This window comes from Passer domesticus, chromosome Z (assembly GCF_036417665.1).
Source record: "Passer domesticus isolate bPasDom1 chromosome Z, bPasDom1.hap1, whole genome shotgun sequence".
Lineage (NCBI taxonomy): Eukaryota > Metazoa > Chordata > Aves > Passeriformes > Passeridae > Passer > Passer domesticus.
This window is the reverse complement of record NC_087512.1, coordinates 17,459,406-17,481,248: the sequence shown is the minus strand read 5'-3', so window position 1 is coordinate 17,481,248 and position 21,843 is coordinate 17,459,406. Positions and strand designations below refer to the sequence as shown.

At 35.6% G+C, this 21,843-nt stretch overlaps 1 long non-coding RNA gene across 1 annotated transcript; it reads left to right on the top strand.

Moving 5' to 3' along the window:
• The first annotated feature begins 1,546 nt into the window (after positions 1-1,546).
• LOC135291201 (uncharacterized) lies at positions 1,547-21,151 on the top strand. Its single transcript, XR_010354062.1, has 5 exons — positions 1,547-3,029; positions 4,866-4,964; positions 16,120-16,278; positions 16,834-16,876; positions 21,012-21,151. It is a non-coding gene; the product is annotated as an uncharacterized LOC135291201 (long non-coding RNA).
• The last annotated feature ends 692 nt before the right edge of the window (positions 21,152-21,843 follow it).

The window sequence follows — 21,843 nt, the reverse complement described above, 5'->3', positions numbered from 1 at the left end:
CTGAGCAGCTTATGGAATGCGTGTTGTCCTAGGAGAAGGAACCAGAGACCAGGACTCATCACCAGAATGGACAACTTTGTCTTCTTGTCAAAGGATTCAAAAGACCATCAGTGCAGTGCACTGCAGTGCAAATCACTGTGAATCAATTTGCTCTGAGCGTACTCTGAGTGCATCTACAGGATCAGGCTCTGTAGTGAAACTGAAAAGAAGAGCTTCTGATCTAGCCGTTTGATCCAGACAGCAAAGTGCTTTGGAAGCACAGTTCTACCCATGCAAAAAACAAAATGCTATCTGGAGAACCTGATGGATAGACCAGCATCCAAAGAAAGTAATTAACTCTAAGTTTGGAGAAGAGGTGAAAGCAGAATTTTTAGATCAAACTTTTGAATTTAAATATGCAATTTAAGTTACTAATTGCTTTACAGTATCAGTAGGTCTAGATCATGGGGCAATCATAGCTTTGGGTTTATTTTTTAATCTAAAAAGAGAGGTTTCTTAGATTATTTTAATGAAATAGTGGTAATATTTGCTGATTAAAAAACCCAAGAAGGAAAACCCCATTTTCCATTTCTGCAAAAGGATCCTTGAGTGTAACAAATATAACTTTAGCAATTTGTAGAAATTGTTTAAATTGTGCAGTCATAATGAAAGGGAAAGTTTTGTTGTGATATAAGGCATTTATGACTAGTAGCTTTTTGTTAGTTTGAAAATTCATTCTCTGTGAAAAACAAGACTGTTGCTCATGCTGTATTCTCCTTTTCAGCTTCTTAGCTACTGAGTTAGAAATCCATAGAAATTATACTATAGATCTGTCATTGCTATCCCATTTGGTGTGTCTAAATATGCTTAAATATTTGCATATCTAAAGATTTTCTATATGTTGTAAAAGTATCATCTGAAAAAATAAAAGTGCACAGGTTTCCTCCAGCTTATAAGAAATTTTGAAATTTTAGAGACCAGAATGAATTCAAAATTTAAGGGACAAGTTGTTTGTTACAGAGAAATTTTTAGAATCATGGTTAACACTGTATGAACCAAGAGTCCCCAAGATAGATGTGCAGTGGTTTACTCTGGGTTCTGTTGTGGAGTAGCATTTATTCAGATGCTAGTGATTCATTAATAGTGGCAGATTCAGAGTGATCTGAGGGTGGATTTGTACCCAGATGGAAGAGAAAAAAAAAATTAAAAAAAAAAATTATTTCATAGCATCTAAAGAAACAATTTTTCTTCATCTATTTTTCTTCACCTTCAAGATATTTGTCTGTGTAATAAGCATGAATTTAATGTGTTTCTGCAGTCTATATAACTTTCATGTTTTCTCTCTAAAGAAATTGTGTTACAACTCATCAGAGTTGTTTTATTACAGTATATCAGCATCTAAGTATCCAGTGACCACATTGGGGTTATTAAAATAAACAACATATAAACCAGAGGCAGAGTTAATTTTATTAATAGTCTTCTTATTGATGAGTGCAGTGGATGTGAGTGTTATGCCTGAATTAATTTGTGTTTACTATGTCTATGGAAATCTTATTTCTACAATTGGGCCTGGCTCAGAGGCAAGACCTTGATTCAAATCAGCATGTTTTGCAGAGGCTTTTAAGTTAGCTCAGCAATCCAAATAACTCCCCGTGGAGCAATTCAGGACAATATTTTCCCCAAACTCTGCAGCTAAACTAGCCTTTTTGACCTTGTCCAAAACCCATAGGCTGCAGCTTCTCAATTAAGTCAGTCTGGCATCACTATCAAATACTGTGCACCTAACGTACATTTAGCTGCCTGACATCTTGAACCTCTTTAGAGGTTTTCCAGGCTCTAATGGAAGGTTTTGTGTCACCAGAACAGAACTGAGTTTTGACTGCTTAAAGAACTGGATTTGTTTCCTTTCAAGAGTGCTCTTTGAGTGGTCTTGTTAAAATAAGATGAATGGTCATATCACTGACCATGTTTGTTCTGAGACCTATTTAATCTGATTTTAGTCTTTTCTGAAAAGTCTTTTCTTATGGCCTTTTCTAAAAGTATTTTACTCAGCCAAGGAGGAATACATATCTCAGATATCAAAAATGTAGTAATGCCTTCTAGTTAATCTCTTTCTTCAGTACTCAGCTAAGTCATTATCATTGCTTTAAAGCTGCTTGAAAAAAGAATATTTTCCTCAAAAATATGTTTGGAAGGTTTTTCCTGAGATTTTGAAGTATTCTTCAGATGACTTTTGTTCAGGAATCGTCTGAAGTTGGTATCTAACCAGCTGGTCCATTTGACATTTTGGCCCATTGTATAAGCTGATTTGGGGACAGTAATCACAAATCTCCAGGAACAGTATTTTGTAGATTAGTAGCATCTTATCAAACATGTTTCCTAGGCCCTGGATTAGTTATCTGGCAGGGAGCTAAGGATTTCAGTCCCAGTTTCCAGGTTTGTAATGACTTGGATGACATGAATGCTGGTGTATATGGATGCATGGAGGTTGCTATATACACTGTAACAATTAGGAGAAGAAGGCCTGTAGTGGTGTGATGATAAGAGCTAGTCTCCCTGAGGTATTCCTCTTGCTTTGGCGAGAATAAGAACTGGGTGGTGAGCTGGAACAGGATAAAATTATACTTCACATCTGAGAAGATTCTACTGTTAACACTTACCCCACAACAAAGTTCCTGGCAAGGAGCAGACAAGAAATGTACATCAATTCCTTCAGGCACTGCCAGGCTGAGAATGAAACATGCTTCTGTATCATCAGGAACTGCCCAATCATACAGAATGCAGGAATTAAAAGGCACGATTAAATCTGTGAAATGTTATCAAAGGAAGCTAAAAAGAAAGATTGGACAATGCTTCAGGAACCAAATATAAAAGATGACAGTAATGAGTTACAGGAAGTGGACGTAAGTTTTGCGAAGGAGAACCAATCATTTGTGGTGGCTGTGACTATGTGACATGAATATCTTGACACATCTTTAGAAGAGGCCATGATGGAAAAAATGAAGAAATACCAACATCTTCACAAACTCATTCAGGAACTAACAAATGTGGTAGGCCTTGTGTTTATGGGCTTTCGCCTTGAAACTTGGGGAAAGAGTTACCATAGAAATTATGAACTTATGAGGACCTTGAGTCTCTGCAGATCAAGGCAAGAGAAAACAGCCTGGGCCTACAGAAAGCTCCTTGCTTCTGTAGATGCTTTACACGTGTTTGCAAGTAAAGAATGTACGGTTGTATCATCTTAATTAAAAAAAAACATTGCCAGTGAATGCTGTGAGTGCAGGCAGCCACAATCCAGCTAACACCAGGCCAGGACAGTATGTGGGGACACCAATGGACTCATATCATGACGTGTCATGTACCATCAATCTGAGACAAAATTCTACTGTTTGTAACCAGGGCAGATGGGCCATCTGTACTTAACCCAGAAAAGGAACATGTATAAATTGTATGTGTTAGATAAATAGCCATTCCAATAACTCATGTAAAAACATTTGGAATTATTTTATAGCAAGTTTTATACTTACATTTATACTAGTTCTAATTGTGTATTTGGGTTATACAGCTGGTTGTATATAGAGCAGCATGAAGACCTTTGTAGCTAGCAAGATAAAGGAAGGGGTACAGAAATAGGGAAGTTTAGACCACACTCATAAGCATCTTATAGTCGTAATATCTAATTTAAGATAAGCAGCCATCTTGGCTGCAGCTACGACAGCAAGATTTCCAGTAGTGATTACAATGCTGAATCAGACTTGAGTGTTTCACATGGGAACTAGCAAGACTGGGGAGAAATGAGATTTGAAAAGTCACAGAATTTCTGCTTTCAAAACAGTCACTCAGGCTAACAGAGAAAGAAACTGTGAGATCCATCTTTTTACTGTTTTTAGTCATGTGTACAATGCAAAAGGAATTTATGCAGAAATTATGTAGCACTGTAGGTACAGAGCAAGATTTTCTCCAAAGCATGAGCATTCAAGACAGTGAAACCCAATTTAGTGTTTGAAATTTTGCTCGTGGTATCAGGATGTAGTATTTTGTAAACAAAGAAATCTATGAATGTATGTCAAGAATACTCTGAACTTGATCTTTTTTTAGTTATTGTTTTTTCTGAAATTTATTTACATAGACAGCTTGATTGACAAATTTGCAAGGGATTGTTTTGTGAATCAGATTGCTAGTAAATTCATATATTTTGTAGAAATAAAATTAGAGTAATTAGTATACTGATGGAAGAAATATAATGATACAAGCATTGTGATGAAAATCTTATAGAACTGACTTCTTACAATTTTATTTAACTCTTCTTGATAAATTATATTAGAATAATTGTTTTACATTGTTTCAGCATAATTTGGATTATTTTGGAGGGGCAAAGAAACTTGTAAATTCAGTTTTTTATATTCTTTAATCAATTCACAAAAAAAAAAAAAAAATTAAAATAATTTTAAAATAATCCAAGCTGTTAAATTAATCCATTTGATTAAATACTTTGTATATAATCTTGTCCTTGATCCTGACATTTTATATTAAAAAAGGTAAGTTCCTGCATGTGTTTCAAGATATATTCTACTGACTTTCTCCAAACCTTTAGGCCTGCAAAATATAGAAGATGACCTGTCACAGCGAAGGAATTTCCTGTGCTATGGCCATAAATTTGTTTTAGAATGAACAGACATTAAGATCAAGGAAATTATTATGGTTATTATGGTTGCTTAGTCCAACCTTCTGTAGCATGCAAAATTCTCTTGTAAGTACTCTCTTTGGGAGTCAGATAAAAGTATATATTTACATAATATTCAAAATATACCATTCCACCAGTTTTAAAAACAAATTTTACTTCTGTTAATCTATCTAAGCTATTAATTATTCCTTTTTTTTAACAGTGTTCAGAATCTCCAGATGGGTCTTCAAGTCAGTAAGGTTAAGGGAGAAGTTAAAACAACAAAGAAAAGGAATGGTGTTAGAACTGGTACCCTTTTATGGTAAATCAAAGATTTTCCTTACTTTGAACACTGGCGATAACATTTGTGTAAGCAGGCAGTAGCTAAGCTTAACTTAGGTCTGTTTTTCAGCTTTTTAATGGATTTCGTTAGACAAGCATGAGCCACTTTATGAGAGAGAATATGTGCTTAAAAGCATGAAAAAACATTGTATGTCATTAATGAAATGCAGATTCTTACATGAAAATATTGCAACCAGCCCATAAACTAGCTCAGCATGATTCATGCTTTTCAAAACTGAGTTCAGCCATGGATGTATTTTGACTAAGTTTAGGAGATCTGATGCAAAACCAGATTAGATATAAATTTATATATATATATATATTTTATATATATATATATATAAATAAAATTATAGTTATACTTATACTTTAATATATATATACTTTAATAGTTATAGTTATATTTATTATTATACTTTTATATTTATATTTATATTTATATTTATATTCACATACAAATAGAATGCTGACATTATATTTTAGTTTAAAAGTGAAAATTGACTGGATTTGAGTAGATCTTGGGAATTTCAAGGGAGAAATTGAGAGGGGCTTAGGTGCTAAGTTTCACAATATCTTACAAAGATAAGGACTATTGTGAATAAAAGGAGAAAAGAGTGTACCTTGCATAGCAGGAGGTAAAGTGTTAAGCTATAAGTCCGTCTATTAATTTATAAGTCTGTCTATTATGAACTCAAGCTAGTTTCCTGTTAACAAACTGCTTTTTATCCACTCTCCTGTATATTAAAAAAAAAAGCCAAAAGAAACCAAAACCACCTACTATATCTATAAACATTAACTTAAGGTCTGTTAATGTTTGTCAAAATTCCACATATAAATGAGTCCTATTAACGCAGTTGAGGCCATAGGGTAGCAGACATATATAGGACAGTGTATAATTTTGACATTTTTTCCTGTCATGACCACACAAAATGGGTTCCTAAAAACTGGAATGTGAGCCTTTGTGTAGTCATAGCAACCAACAGAAAGGATTCTTCTCGATACCTGTGAACTAGAATTGTATTTATTTTTTGGTTTATTGATTTGTTTGAATGGTGAATTTTTCTTGGGAATAGCAGTAAAAATTTCAAAATGTAGAAAACTGACCATTTTTCCCAAAGAAGGGAAGCCAGCTGCAAAGTATGTACTTTACATTGAAAGATAATACTTGTAATGCACAAGGAACTCAGAACTGGCTGTGTTTAATTCCAGCTGTACTAAGTTCTGGTAGTAAAATTGATTGAAATAATTGCTGATATCTTTACCAGAGCTGGTTAGTTTAGGCTTTTCCAATAACCAGTGAAGAGAATCAGGCTTTTCCAGTGTCTTAAAGATATCATATCATAAGAGGTCTGAAAAAGTTTAGATAACTAATGACGTGGAATAGTCTTCTCTATTGTCTATAAGGCATTCTGGTGGACAGCTGAGAGGTAGAAGTCTAAACTGTAGATGTATAAATGTAAGAGTTGAATTCATATTGGAAATGAAATACTTAATTTAGAAAAACCCATGACTTACCTTTTCATTGCTTCATTAGGGACAGAATATCAACACATGTTCTGAAGGGAATGTACACATTGCATAGGAGGTAGCTAGGATTGCAAAAGAGTGTTTTTCCAGTTTTATGCCCATATGATTGATGTAACTGATAATTATGGATCCATTGGTAAGGAGGATATCTTTATATTGCATCATGGCCCATAGGAAAATAAAAAGTGGAGATTCCCTTGTTCAGAGAATCATGAAGAGAGAAAACCACTTCTGACCTGATTTATTCAAATAATGTGGCCAGGCATTTTCAGAGAGATAAATGTGCTCAATGTATGTCTATAATAGTCACCAATCTCTTCTGCATCTGTTGACAAAGGAAGATTTATCAGCATAATTAGGAAGGGAGAAAAACCTCCACTTTCTCTAAGGCAAACTAAAAAACCAACTGTTTTTACATATCTTTGTGATGACTGATAGTATCAGAGTTCATTGTTTGGATTACGTGGATATTGCTCAAACATTATTTTTAAGTGGGATCTCCTGTCACAGAAAGAGAAGAAGGAAAAGAATGAATGATGAAGAGGAATAAAGGGTCTCATGATATGGAAAAGGCACTGGAAATCCACTTAATAGATTTTCCTTTCAAATTCTCTTTCATGTTTATTTGTCTATATTGATAGATTGGAAGACATGGCACATGGAGAATTCACAGTCACAGTGCCTAGTCTTTTGTTATACTCCTTAAAGGAAATACTTTTCCATTTTCTTCATTTGTCCATGTAAGGTCCCTGCTAAAATGCCAGAGAAAAATTTTAACTAACTGTGCTGACCCCGTTTGGTCAAGGAAATGGTGTTTTCAAAAGATAACAAACATATTCCCTATTCAGCTTCTAATTTGCTGATTTTAATCACCCTTCTGGAGTTGAAGATTATGCAATTATGCTGTCAGCTTATCAGTTCTATCACATATGTGCCATTTTCCCAAGTAATCTTTGAACCTAGCAGTCAGTTTCAGATGATTGCATTTGAGGGAGAAGCAGAGGACTGGGTATGGTCTCACAAGGCTGGGGAACCATGGTCAAATTGTGTTAAATTAGATACTCATCTTTTCCACCAGTTCCCATGTGGGATGATGTTAGAGTCTCAATGAAGCAGCATACATAATACCAGGCAGATAATTATCATGCTTATGAGTTCAGCATAGCAACAGCATTGTTGTCATGGCATGGGGAAGGGTTTTTGATAAGAGATGTGGGTGAAAGAAGGAAAGAAGTCATAGTAGGTGAGGAGCTGGCTTTGTTCTCAGAAAAATAGTAATTGTCTTCTTTTCTTTTCTTTTCTTTTCTTTTCTTTTCTTTTCTTTTCTTTTCTTTTCTTTTCTTTTCTTTTCTTTTCTTTTCTTTTCTTTTCTTTTCTTTTCTTTTCTTTTCTTTTCTTTTCTTTTCCTTCCCTTCCCTTCCCTTCCCTTCCCTTCCCTTCCCTTCCCTTCCCTTCCCTTCCCTTCCCTTCCCTTCCCTTCCCTTCCCTTCCCTTCCCTTCCCTTCCCTTCCCTTCCCTTCCCTTCCCTTCCCTTCCCTTCCCTTCCCTTCCCTTCCCTTCCCTTCCCTTCCCTTCCCTTCCCTTCCCTTCCCTTCCCTTCCCTTCCCTTCCCTTCCCTTCCCTTCCCTTCCCTTCCCTTCCCTTCCCTTCCCTTCCCTTCCCTTCCCTTCCCTTCCCTTCCCTTCCCTTCCCTTCCCTTCCCTTCCCTTCCCTTCCCTTCCCTTCCCTTCCCTTCCCTTCCCTTCCCTTCCCCATCCCCATCCCCATCCCCATCCCCATCCCCATCCCCATCCCCATCCCCATCCCCATCCCCATCCCCATCCCCATCCCCATCCCCATCCCTTTTCATTTTCTCTTCAGAAAAGGAATTAAAAATAATTCCCCCCATTTATAATTAAAATGTAATAAATTTTTTTTTGGTCCAAAATTGACTTTGAGTTAGACATTGAAAGCAGAAAAATTTGTATTCTTTATAAGAAACCCAGTTAAAAGACAGAAACTTGTGGTAAATATAATGGAATTCTTCACCAACTGGATGAACACATCAGTTTAAGGCTGCCCAACAATTTGGTAGACTAATGAAAAAATGATATTCTAACTTTCTATACATTGTTGTGGAAAACAAGGATAAATCCTACAATTTTCAAGAGATATACACCTCCCATTTAGACATACCATACTGAAAAAAAATCAGATACTTTGAATATTTGATTACATCAAAAAAAGATTTTTAAGGTACAATTTTAAAATTACAATCATTAATTGATGAATAATGCATTATTTTGTCTCTGTTAATTTTTTTCACCCTAAGATAGGGAGTGAAATGCTGTGACTCAAGCAACACGAGGCAGTATCTATGATAACTTGAACAGTATGATTATAGTATGATTTTTTAAACGTAGATGGACAATTTAAATTCTAAGCACTTTTACAATTGAAATACAACACTTATAATTAGGGTTATAGGCCTAATACGTATTTTCAATCACTCAAATACATTTTTACATATGCTGAGTTTAATTTTTAAACAATATTTTGTATTGTGTACTATTTGCTTATAAGAATAAGCTAGTGAAATAGTTTTCTAAAACTAGGTTTTATATGCAGCTTAGCAGCTTCCTTTTCCAGCAACTTGCCTGAAACCACACAGTTTTTCTCCAATGTCTTTCTGCAGCACAATGTTGTGAGTTATATTGTGATACAGGACGTCCAGAAATGCAGAATAGCCAGCACAATAGCAAGAAGGCAAGATGTTATTTATATTTTTTATCACCAGCTTTATTGGGTCATTTGTGCTCTATTTCCTGCTACAGAGGTCAGCATAAAAGCAGATGTTATAATAATTAATAGATTGTATTTTCCCACCTATGAAGGCCATGGAAATTTTCATACCATCTTAACTTCTATCTAGAACAGAAATACTTGAGGGAAAACCATATACTGTATTTTGCTGTAGGAATTAAAAATATTGGGAGATGTATATTCTCAAGAGAACAGTGCTTAGTATGAGGTGGAAAGGCTTTAAACACTTTATAACAAAGCAAATTCCTTGTAAACATAGTTTTCAGGAAATTTCGTATGCAGGCTATCCACGCCTTTTCCTGACAATGCATTGTATGATATCTCTGAAACCACAGTTCTTTATCCCAGGTCTAACACTTACAAGGATTATAGTTATCTTCGACAAATGGAGGGTCAAGGTTTAGTAATTTTTGTTTAAATAAAAGTCACTGAGGAGTATTATTTAAAAGATGGTTGGATTTAAAACAATGTGTAGAAGTCAGCTCAAAGTGTAGGACTTGGCTCAGAGTGTGCCTTGAAGTGTGGTGGAATTTGCTTTCTCAGACCACTGAGCACTCATGTTTGCATCTCATGCTCCTCATATACTGAACTGTGTGAACTTCTTGGAATATAAAAATGGTTTTCCTGAATTAAGTTAATAGAATACCTCCCGTAGGAGATAAAATCAGTTCAATAAAATTTCACTGGCTTTGTTTTTTTATTGAGACAGATAATTTTTTTTCTTATTTCCCCAATATGACAAAACCTGTTAAGCTTTTTAAAGCCCTTGGTCTATTAAATAGTTTAGGTAGTTCTTTACCTTTCGAGAAACAATATGTCTAAAATGTGCATTATTTAATTGCTATAAAGTCTTATTGAGATTAATTTTTAACTGGCATCATAAAATTATCTGACAACAGGTTTCTCATATGCAACCAAGTGAAATAGAAATATATTCTTTTGAAGGATGTAAAGGGGCATAAAATCTGAAAGGCAGACAAAATTAAATTAGATTAATCCTTGGATGAAATCTAGTGCCTATGCATTGTATATTAGACAAAGAATTTTTAATCTTCCTTTCTCTCACATTTCTAAACAGTCCAGAGCCCCAAATTTGGTAGTGTAGAGGATTCCTCGAAAAGTCATGAAATTGCATTTTTTGCTAAAATATGTCTTCTGCATTTAAATAGTCTGTCTAATCTAAGCCATTTGTCAAGCCTCATTGGACAGTCAGTGAAATGAATTCCCCCATAGCCATATCCAATCTATTTTTCTCAGATATGCTAGAGTATCTCTCTGTACCCTCTATTTTTCCACCAGCTCATGAGGAAGCCTAACTGCCAACTTAAGCTATGAGTACAACTTTTAAATGGTTAAGAGCAGGGGCAACGAAGTTTACCTTCTGTTATCTTTCTATGTTTATGAACTATGTGGAAGTATTACCATTGTTATTATTAAGAAGATATCATTTAGTATCAGCTAGATCATCATTTGATATGGATGGGAATTTTTCTTTATTGCTTGTTTCCTCCATCTCTAGTTTCATAGATTTTGAGCGCCTTTTTTTTCCTTATCAAATCCTTTTTTTAATATCAAAATTTACTGATGTTTTATTGGAAATTTTTCAATTGTTTGGGTGTGTTTCTTTTTGTTCAAGTTAATTAACTTGGAAGTGAAAGTAGCTAAACAATACCAGACCTTGAATAAACCAACATGATTTTAACACAATGTGAGTGAAATTCCGATCCAAAGTAAACAATGTGCTAAGTTCTTGAAATGATACAACATATTCTGTTAACCATTAAAAAAGCTCTGCATGATTAACTCCATATTTGAACACTCAGGATAAAAATAATTTGCACCTTTCCCCAGGTGCTTCATCTGTCAGGGACAGAAAAAGATATTTTATTGCTTGTCTTCCAGTAGGAGACCTGCAATGATTTATTAAATTATAACGGGTCTCACCTGATGCTATGTTTCTAGCTGGCAAATATATGGAAGATGAAATGAGATAAAAAGTTTACCTACTGAGGTTTTGCCTGGAACTATAATTAAATCTGTGGGTTGTTAGAATCTGGACTGTCCTAGAATCATGTGTTGTATGACAGCTTGAGAGATTTTCAAGCAGCTAAGCAGAAAATCTGAACTAAAATTGCAGGATTTTCTTCATTTAAGATGAAGAATTTGCAATATAGGCTTTTCTGTTTCAATGCTTGCATAGATCTGAAGAATATTTTCTGACGCTGATATGATAAAACATTACATTCTTTAATCCTCAGGTTTGTTTGTCCTCAAACTGTGTCAATGTTCTATGTTGTATCAGGGACATGGTTTAAGTGGTGCACTTGACAGTGCTAGGTTAATGGTTACACTCAACGACCTTAGAAGTGTTTTTCACTGAAATGATTCAGTGATTCTATGATTCTATGTATATTTGCCAAACATGGGCTTAACTGTAACTAAGCCTGACATCTGAAAATGTGGTGAAAGCTATTTTAAGTCTTCCTTTATTGCTAAAAAGGAGAGTTTCTTTAGGAACTGATTCTTCCCACCTTACAGCAGTAGTTAGGAGAACCTACATTGTCAAGTAGTTCTCTCTTGGAAGTGAATGCAGAAGGACCTAAAATAGTGGATTTTAGAAGTCACCTGACATAGAGAGTGCTTTACATGTTAAGTTTACTTGTACCCAAAAGTTCCAGGTGCTAATGAATTCACAGAGCAAATCTTCCTCTTGCCTTCAGAAACAAGTCTGTTTCACATGTTAATATTGTCCCCAGAATAAATGAATCCCTTTAGAGGAATTGTACTCAGAGCTGTTGTACTCCTATTGAAGACAGCCATGTCCTTTCTGTTAATTGAAAATTGTCAATGACTTTGGTGCAATATTATTTTTAGACTGGTAAATCCTTTCTTACTCAGTCTGTCAATAGTTTCATAGAGGACTTAATAGTAAAAAATCTCCTCTTCATGTGTGTATTACATCACTCTGGCTGGAGTACAGTGATCATTGCCAGGTCATGTATCTTTACAGTCTCTGAAAAATTGCTAGCAATTTTTGTGAATATTAAGAAAAAAATGCACATTTCAGAGACGAAATGTGAGGGTTCTCACCCAATAGGGCAGAAAATCATTAAACTAAACTCCTGTCTTTGCACGGTTTCAGGGAAACCTCTGTCCCCATCTTAATATGAGTAGGGATTCACAACTAGCATCACAGACTGTATTTCTTTTAGGAAATCATTATTTGCTTCCACTCTGAAGACCAAGTGTGGTCTGCACCCAAATTCAGAAGCCATGTCAACTTCTGTTGTAATACTGCTGCAAATTCGTGCTTTAGGTTTTATTGCCATAACTTGCATTGGCTGCTACAGTTTTAGACATTAAAAATCAACTGGATCAGTTACAGCTTGGCTGATAATTCCTGAATAAATCTGACAATTTATTCTGGCGCTTGATAGAAAATTCTAGTGGTTTTTAGGACAACTGCAATGCAAAATTATAGGATTTTTTTCTACCTTTTCAATTCCCTTTTTTGTGTGCATTTTTTAATATTTGACTGAAATAAACCCTAAGCCTATACAACTCCCCAAACCCATCAAGAATTAGTCCTGTTATTTTTGTCAATTGCTAGAACTTCAAACACTCAACCATGGAACCACCAGTCTTCACTCCTGTTAAGTCATATCCCTAGAAACATGGGTGTGCTAATAAGAAGAGATTTTGCTTCAGTCCTAAATGGATATTTATTCTAGAGAATTGTAATGGTAATTCAATATTATCTTCTGACATAGTTGAAAATACTGATGTTCTTAAAAAAAATATAATTTGAAATAGCCTATGAACTTTAAAAGCAGCAAGACAATTTTAGCTGATTGCTGACTGCAGCGTGGAAATTGCTGAGTCAAGTAATGACCTCTAGTTTCCTTTTACAAGAAAGTTCATTAGAGATGAACCTAATTTTGCAATGTTACTGTGGAAAAGACCATTTGACCTTCAAGCTTGCAGCAGCAATATGCTTCCTTGTCTTTTCTGTTGTGTAATTAATAAATATTGTTTTCGCAGCATTTATATTTGGAAGAATTACTTCTTGCTTATGCAAGTAGTCTTTTCAGACCAGTTGAATTTATTGACTTAAATACTATTTTAGAAATCAAATACTGCGTGATTGAACTCCAAATATCAAATGCTTTTCTTAGTTTGGATCCTATATGTGATAAATAAATAAAGTATAAAGTATATATAAATAATAAATAAAATAAATAATAAAGTATAAATAAATTATATACTTTATGATAATTGAAACAATCTAACATTTTAAAATTTCCAGATTTTAAACCACATTTTCTCAGATTTCTGCACTGATTTTTGTGTTTGCTATGAAGAATTTTATATGTTGTTGTTTTTGGTTGTTGAAAGAAACAAAAAAATTTACAATGTGACTTACTTCCTATTAATTTCAATCCAACAAGATTACATCCCTAATTAAGGCAGAGGACAAAACTATAGGTGATGGGACACATCTTAAATCTTTTTTTTTAGTGGCTTTAAAGATTATGAAATTCTCTTGTGATCAGTGAAAATTAAATTTATGTGGTGGCTAGGCATAAACACAAAATTAATTTTGTTGTCTCTAAATTCTATCTTGGAGCTTATAAAGGATGACAGAGCAAAGCAGTAGCCAAGTACTCTAATAAATCTCTTTTTAGGTTGTCACACTTTTATAGATGGCTTAGATTAATTTCCTGTTTTATGGTTGAGTATATATGAATTTTCCTTGCTCCATGACAATTTTTGTGATCTGTTACCACAAAGCACCGCTTCTGTTCCAAGCACTTTTTCCTACATCTTCACTAGGGCATGCATGTGGAATAGCCTTCCATTCATTTGATTCTGACTGTTCTCTGTCCCACTAACTAACAGCTGTTAACATGTCAGGCTCCAAAAACCTTGCTTAAAAGGGCTCATGGTTTTTCTTGTACTCTGAGTTAGACACATGGGAGAAACACCAACAAGATATCCTAAAGAGCTCAAAACAACAACAACAAAAATATACTGGCAACTTTAGAAAATCAAAGAACTTTGGCAAAAGATTTAGAGCAAAGAGAAAGACAGACAAGATATAGAAAAGAAAAAACATTACTAGCATTCCTGGTTCCAGCAGTGCTCAGCTGACAGAAATTCAAAGAGGAAGTAGGGTCAAGACACGTTCTTGCCTCGTGTTTCATGTTAAATACTCTTTGGCTTTCCTGGTTCCTTTCCCAAGATGGGATTTCTGGTCTGGTGGCCACTTAGGAGCTGGATGAAAGGTTTCAGATGTGGGATATGGAGCATTGTCTCCAAATGTGCCAGTGGCTGGGATACACTCCTGGGCTGGGGTGGGGTGTTTGGAGCAGTTCATTGCCTTACCAGAGCAAGGCCTGACCTGCCCCTGCCTTCAACCTGAAATATTTAAAGCCATCAATTCTTCCAGTCTCACACTGGAACAATTGGATTCAAAGATGCTGGCAAAAATTATTGCTTCTTATTTGGAGCTGGTCTGACATTGCAAAATCATAAGCTGCATTTCCCAAGGGTTTGAAGTCTAGCAAAATCATAAGTTGCATTTCCCATCCCAGCTGGGGACTACAGATATATTTCAATATGGACACAAATATCTGGATGGAAAGTTATTTTTAGGAATATGTGGTATTTTGTGGTCTGAGTGAAAAAGTGTATTTTTGGAGTTATTAGTTATCCAATTAATTTCAAGCCTTATGCTGAGAGGAAAGTTGAGGGCTACAATAAACAGTCAGAAGTAAAAAGAGAGCACATCTACCATAACAGGCAGCTACATCTGTGAGTGGAATACACTGGTGCCTGTGTGAGGGAGATTGTTGGATGATCTCTGATAGCAGTGCTCCTCTCCTGGAAGTACTGAGGAAAATTAGAATAGGAAGTATCTCTAGAAGAGTCAAAAGGAATGAAATCCAGGGAAGGGGCATGAGGTGAACTTTTGGGAGCCAGGACTCTTGAAACAGTATCAGTTGTCTAGAGCACATGCTCTAACAACATATTCTCTTCTCTCTATATTTTTTTTCTTTCTTTTTTCTTTCATCTTCATAGTAGTTTTTTTGTTTCTTTGTTTGTTTGTTGCAGTTGTTTTTTTTGGTTTTTTGTTTGTATTTTTAATTGAGTGTGTGCTTTTAACCTTGGAAAATCTTGCAAGCTGAACTTTGTCAGTCACTGTTTGCATTAGGCTTCCTGGAACCCCCTAGTCACCTCTGCTATAATGTCAAGGTCACAGAATAGCAAGGTGAAAGAAGAAAGTGGAACCAGAAGTGATTTTGGATGACAAAAGGCAGAACTTCTCTGTCAGGGAAGCACCATCAGCCACAGTTGTCCTGAATTAAAAACTATCCAAATAGCAGAGTTCATTTTTTAAACTGTGATGCTCAATGAATTGACCCCCAAATTAGGTTGTAATGAAGTTGGATGAATATAAGTTGCCATATCCTGAGTGATAAATCAGCTTTTCAATGCCCATTAACATGTTGGTTTCATGTGGCTCCAAGCAGAGAGCGTTTAGGGACACATCTTCTCTACCTCAGTTTTTCCCACTCTGGTGGTCTTAGCACTTTTGTAGCCTTTGCTCTTCTGATTGCTTCACTCATCTTTGGTTTTAAGATTAGAGTTGATAGATAATGGCAGAAATACAGCATACTAACATATACAGGGTCTTGGGATCTATCTTGAGATCTTGAGGATCTTGAGAACTATCACGACTAATTACTTTCTTTCTAGAGACTTTATGTACAGATGCTTCCAAAATATGATTTCTTGTCCATCAGCTAGTACCTGAAAGAACCAAAGAACCAAGAAGTACTAGAGCCTGTGCTGAGGAGAACCCTTTGTCAGACACAAGGAGCAGAAGGAGAGCTTGTGGACATGGAGGGTGACTGGGCCTTCCATGGTAACGGACTGCTCCAAATCCACTAAGACCTTTCCAGGTACAATACTTAAGCAAGGCAATATTACTCCTGATGCAGGTGCACTGAGAAGGTAGAGAGTCAGGAAAAAGATAATGGAAGTGGAATTTTCATTTGGGATGTCTTCAATTCTGCACTTCCAGCTTCACTTCTTGCTGTAGGCACTGCCAATAAGAAGCAATCTGAGTACCAGGAGAGATGGCAACTCCTCCAAGGGTCAGAACTGATTGATTTTGCTATCTGTTCAATTCATACTAAATTTGTATTGATATGTGATCTAGTAAGGGACAGAACTGATACAACAATTCCCTGAGTGTTTCCTAATATGAGCTAACAGAGAAATGTACCACAAATATCTCATTTGCATTTAAAAATTGGTTGCTGGAAGAAGAACAGAGAAAGCAAGCTTGCTGGAGATTCTCTGTATGCAATAACCTTGTAGTTGCAGAATTCTGATTCCTCTTTGTTATTTCTGAGAATAATATACTTGCTAGGTGTTTTGGGTTTTTTTGTTTGTTTCTGTGGGGTTTTTTTTTTATGTGTTGCTGTTTTCACACTCAATTTTATTTCTGACAGGACACTGACAGAAATAATGCAGCATCAGTTGGCATGACGGAAGGTAATTAAATGTGTTTTTGGAATTACCTGTAAGGGCTGGGAGCATCATCTTAGTGAAGAATACAAGTATTAAATGAAGGAATATGTGATGTACTATTTATATTTGTCTTTGTAGTTTGTGGAGTAACTTGATATAAGGAAGCAATCTCTGTTTTTGCAACCCCCTTCTCAAAACATTGTAAAACTTTTCAGTCCTTGGTACATAGGTCTAGATATTGCTGATAAAAAACAGAGGGCAATTTTAATGAGAAGAAATCATAAATCTAGGATTTAGCTACCAAGAAAACAGATCAGAAGATAAAGGACAGCCAGGCTGTTTCTAGTTTAGCTAGACTTAACAGAAAATAAAAACACAAAGCACTCTGTTCTTTGCCAGGTATCTTTGTCATGAAAATACCATTCTGAATTAAAGGAGAGTGTTTTGAATAAAAGAGTATTTTAACTCCCATGAGAAATTGTGCAGGTACCAAGTCTGAGGACAGCCATTGTCCCAATAATGATTTTGCCCAGTTCCATTCCTTTGGAGTGAGTCTGTTGCAAAATTTTTGCTGTATTTCTGGGTATGTGTGTTAAAAAGGCTGTGCCTTCTCTTTGTCTCTCCCTCAGCTCAGAAATGAACAGTGATTCCATCCTTTTCCTTTAACTTAAAGTATCCTGTTATAGTTCAAGGACTCTGTCAGGAGTTTCTAATTGATATCATGACAGAAATATTATGAAGTGCTTCAATGTCCAAATCTACTAAGAACTGACAGGACTGTTATTTGTGCCTACAAATATGAATCATAAAGCCACATAATCAGACAAAGATGGGAATGTTATATGATGTAACTGTGTAGAAGTTCCTCCACTGACAGACAGAGACTTAAGGAATAACACACTGGGGAGTGTGTGAGGTGTTTGAGGAGGGAGAGAGAGGAAAGACACAGAATTCTGGGGATATGCCATGGGCATTGTGCTCTCCTGGCCACCACGGATTTTTTATGTTTCCCCTCACCCCCCCAGTATTTCTTTTTAGTATTGTAGAGAAAGAATGCAGAGAAATAGGCTAGCATGAGCGTTTTTTAAAATGTAAATGTAAATTAATGGGAAATCATATTTGTTTTAGAAGCCTTAATGTAGTGTGTTATATAGCTACCTTATGGCCCTGCTTATGAAATTCTAAGTGCAAACTGCTGATATTGTGGACTGTATGAAAAAGGGCATGTTCCAGTGAGGCAGCAGTCACTGAGGGGGGTGAAGTCCCCATGTCCCCATTCTGTGAAGGCAGATGTGCAAGTCTGCTGGGAGAAACAGCAATACTTTCTTTCTGGGCCCAGGGAAGCTTCAGAGCCCAGATGCCCTCTAAACCACAAAAAACTCAACCAAATAAGACCAACCAATCAGAAAATGCCCAGGATGAGGACCATGCAGCAGGACTGCTTTAATCTGTCAGAAGGACAACAACTTTTAACCTGAGCAGGAACATTTTTGCTAATAAAAGTAATGACAGGTCATGTGGGCTGGATTGCAAGACTTAGTGGTGAATTCTGGTCAGCTGCTTTTTGGGTTTACTTTTTTAAATGGAAGTATAATTCATTTTTAACTGTTTCATAGGTAGCTGTTTCATAGCTGTTTCAAAGCCTAAACATAGGTATAGTACTTGAGATACAGTAACACATAATGGGATTTAAAAAATAGATGCCATTGAAGCTGAGAATGAGGGAACAGCAACCCACTAAATAAATTGAGGAAAATTACTATTATTAGTATTAGAACATAAGCAGTGTCTTCAGTAAGTCAAAATTTTTTGTCACTTCTGGGTGGTCCCAGGCCAGTTTCTTAGACAATTTTAATAATCAGTAATGTTAGTGGGAACTGTATTGATTGATGAATTCTGTGGATTTGTTTCTTTCCTATTCTGCTATGAAAATCTGAATACATCTCCAGTTAAATCAACAGAGTGACAAAAGGTTTTTTTTTTCACTATTTCTTCTTCACTCTCTGCTGACAGTGAATTCCCAGAAAAATAACACAGTATAGTATGCCTGAAACCAATATTGTTAACATCTAGGGAATCTGTTCCATTCCTTTCCCATTGGCAAAACCTGTCTATTGGATCAAGCTTGTAACTTAAGAGAGGGATATAATGTAACTGTGAATGCCTGCTGAGTTGTACTAACTCTTGTTTTGGTTGCTAGCGGGAGAGTTGGCTTTTATAAACAAAGATATTTTTCATTACTTCATTGTCTTCATTTTTGCATATGGCTTCATTTTCCTGCAGTCTCAGTTATAAAATCTAGGAGATTCTATGCTCACTTGCCAGATGATATTCACTTCCATCATGAACAACAAATACATTAGGAAAACAAATTTGGAAATGTCTTAAATGCTAACATTATTTTTCTGCATTATTGCTCCTACTTATGTATTACCTAATTTAACTCAAGTAATACCTAGAGACAGGCTTAGGCACAGGAGAGTGATGCTGAACACTGAGTGACTTGTGTAGTATTCTCTGACACCCCTAACAAAGCCCACTTCTTTCTGAAATTCTAATACAATAATTTCTGCTCTTCCCCATCCTCCCAGGGAGACATTCTGGTATTGCGCTGTCTCTTATCCCCATCTTGAGCCCTCAGAGGCTCCCTCAAGCTTTCTCAGCTCTTTTCTTTACCCTGACTTCCACTGAACTATTCCAACCTGCTAAAACTCTCACCAACATTTCCCAGACTCCTGCCCAACTCCAGGACTTCCTCGACACCTCTCAGATACTTGTAAAAAAAATACTGTGCTGCTGAGCAGGAGAGTAATTCTGTTCAGGTATCAGATTTAAAGAGCAATATACTGGAATGTATAAACTTGGATGGAATAACAGTTTGAAGATTGCAGGAAATACTAAATTTTCTACCTGGCTTTTATTAATTGAACGCATAAGACAAAGGAATTTTACTGGGAGTTACAATAGCTATTGCCATACCAAAAACTAGAAAATGGAATTTGTTTTACTGTTCAATAGGACATATATATATATATATTCAATAGGATATATATATATATTTGCCTGCATCAGAAGAGACTCCTTACTTAAAGACTTGTAGCCAGAATCACCCTAAGAAGCAGAAGTCAATACCCAGCTAATTTTCAAGTCTTGTAATGTGATAAGGCAAATTATTTTCACTGTGCTGAGGCCTCATAATGCTAATCAAGAGAAACATAAAGTATTTGTCTTGTACATTGTGCATTTGTTTTACACAATGGTCTGTCCACACTTTTGTGTTCTTGGTACCTGTTTTTAAACCCGTATTAAAATAACTAGTAATTCATGGGATTTTTAGACATTTTTCTCAGTGCAGCCACATGAAAATTTGTCTCATTCAGAAATGAGTTAAATTGTAACATAAAATGGAGAGCGATATTCTAAACAGCAAAGCCCCATTATTACTTTTCATTTGAATTCCTCCGCAAATTATATCAGAAAAGAGAGTTCAGAAGGATGCCTACTTTTAAAGTGGCTTTCTTCTATGCTTTACATCAGAGAAGCTGTAGTTACAATATTTTGTCCTTCCTCAGTACCTGTTGCAAGAAAATTTCTGAGTTGTAGACTTGAAACCCAATCTAAACCAAACAAAGAGGCAGAATGGCCCTTTAACAGCATTTCATTACCCTGGAATGACAGTGAAGGCACTGTATCTACCTAAAACTGCAGTTGAGTGCATTTCAGAAAGTATGTCAGTTTTTTACTCAATATTCTGCCTTTATTTTTAAAACTCTCCAGTATACCAAGTGCAGCCACATCATGCAGGAAAGTACTTGGATATGAATTTGAGTTTCATTTCTGGGGAATGCAAAGAAAAAATGGGTATGAAACTACTGAAAAGAATAGTATGATGGATTCATCTTTTGCCTTTAAATATCTTTATATTGATAAGGATTTTCTCAGTGTCTGTGAGGAAACAGTCTTGGCTTTTGGAGAAAATATGGCTTAGATGTCTCCCTCCTAAACCTATTGTTATACTCCAAGTTGCTGATGCAAAGCATGGGCAGCAGCAGAGTTTTCTGTGGAAAAGTCCAAGAGTCAAATTGTTGTAGGATTTTCAGATACCATTTCTAACCATTGGTAAGATTTTATTTGATCCTAATTTGTGCTTTGTTCACAGAAAGAGTACATTCAAGAATTCAGTTAATCATTCCATGAAAATGTCAACACGGGAGATGACAGATAGGACAAAAACACCTATTGGTCTTTCAACTTTGCTTGATTGACTAGTTACCTGCAGCTTTGAATATGGACTAGAATAAAGAACACCTGGAATAGGAGTGCTTTGAGTAACTATGTGATACATCTAGGTTTCATACTGATGTGCACATTATATCTAAAAGACTCAATATAGTGGAAGTATTATTACTGACTCTGCAGTATTCCTTATTCAAACTGACACCAATTTCAGTGGGGATCTTTAACAAAAAATGACTCTTGCCAATCCAGTGCCCATTTTAGACCATTGCTATTACTCTATTGATTTTTGATTTTTATTTTTCTTTTGCTCTGTTTTAGTTTTGGTGTCTTTGGTTGTTTGTTTTTTAATTTTTTAAACATTTTTTAAAGTAAACCTATCTCTTTTACTCTGCACAGGAACCCTATTTTGTAAGAAAAAATTACTCTGAAGCAATTATTTTTGAAGTGCTAGAAGTGGCCCTGACTTTTCATGTCATGCATAATTTTGTTTGTTTTTATACAGATCCCCAGGAACTATTACAATTTTTATTCTCAGTCTTTCACTAAGCCAGAAAAATGAATGTGGGAACCATCACACTAAAGCAGATCAGTGCTCCACTGAGTCCATGTCACTGTCCAATCTCTAATTAAAACCAACTGGTTAAAACTGGTACACATAAAACTACAGATGATTGTGTTTAATGTCCACATCTTCTTGACTATTTGTTTCTGACCACATCTTAAAATCATAGTTAATGTTAGTCTCTGCTTTA